Below are 405 nucleotides of genomic sequence, written 5' to 3' on the forward strand. Positions count from 1 at the left end.
GGGGGGAGGGGGGTGGTCCCTTTTGCCCCCCCCCCCCCAATGGTGAGTATTGGGGGGTGGGAGGGGGGGGGATCCCTTAATTGGGGGGGGTCCATTTAATGGGGGGGGGTGATGAATGTGTGGGGGGGTCCACTTAATTTTGGGGGGGATCCCTGTAATTTGGGGGGGGGTCCCATTACTTGGGGGGCTGATGAATATGGGGGGGGGGTCCCTTTAATTTGGGGGGGGGGGTGATGAATGTGGGGGGGTCCCTAAATGTGGGGGGGTCCCTTTAATTGAGGGGGATCCCCTTAATGGGGGGGGGGATTTAATGGGGGGGGGGGTCCCTTTAATTTGGGGGGGGTAATGAATTTGGGGGGGGTCCCTTTAAATGGGGGGGTTGATGAATGTGGGGGGGGTCCCTAA

This window comes from Coturnix japonica, unplaced genomic scaffold (assembly GCF_054131305.1).
Source record: "Coturnix japonica strain WE unplaced genomic scaffold, WE-NBRP24 Scf085, whole genome shotgun sequence".
Taxonomy (NCBI): Eukaryota; Metazoa; Chordata; class Aves; order Galliformes; family Phasianidae; genus Coturnix; species Coturnix japonica.